The sequence below is a fragment of the Penaeus monodon genome, chromosome 20, assembly GCF_015228065.2.
Source record: "Penaeus monodon isolate SGIC_2016 chromosome 20, NSTDA_Pmon_1, whole genome shotgun sequence".
NCBI classification, from domain to species: Eukaryota; Metazoa; Arthropoda; class Malacostraca; order Decapoda; family Penaeidae; genus Penaeus; species Penaeus monodon.
In genome coordinates this window covers 36,053,766-36,054,250 of record NC_051405.1, presented here as the reverse complement: position 1 = coordinate 36,054,250, position 485 = coordinate 36,053,766, and positions in this window count along the sequence as shown.

The following is a 485-nucleotide window of genomic DNA, read 5'->3' as shown; positions in this document are numbered from 1 at the left end:
CAGTGACATTCAACAAAACAGGAACCAAGAAGCGAGAAGGGGCGTGGCAAAAAAGGTCAGGTCAGAGTGCAGGTAAGGGCACGAGGACACTTTGTAATTACAAGGTGTTTACAGCCATTACTTTTAATTGAAAGCGCATGCCATTCCTGTCCAAACTAAGGACAGCTGCTGCTCAAGTAGGCGTGAGTGACCTTGAGTATAAAAGATTACTTGTATTGCGGAGATGAATATAAAATCTGATGTGTTGATTAATCTATAGGCCTGTCTACCCTTCTTACGCTTCTACGTATCTATTTAAGTACATTTTCCGTATAACCTCTGTTTGTTCACCCTTTTTCTCTATCTATCAAGACGCGATCTATATTTCTGCCTACATCTATCGATCTGCATGTCTACTGGCCAGTCAGTCGCTGAATCTATTTGTCTGTTATTCCCACTTAAGCAGGCATAGGGCGCATATGGTGGTATATGCTCGAGCACTTCTA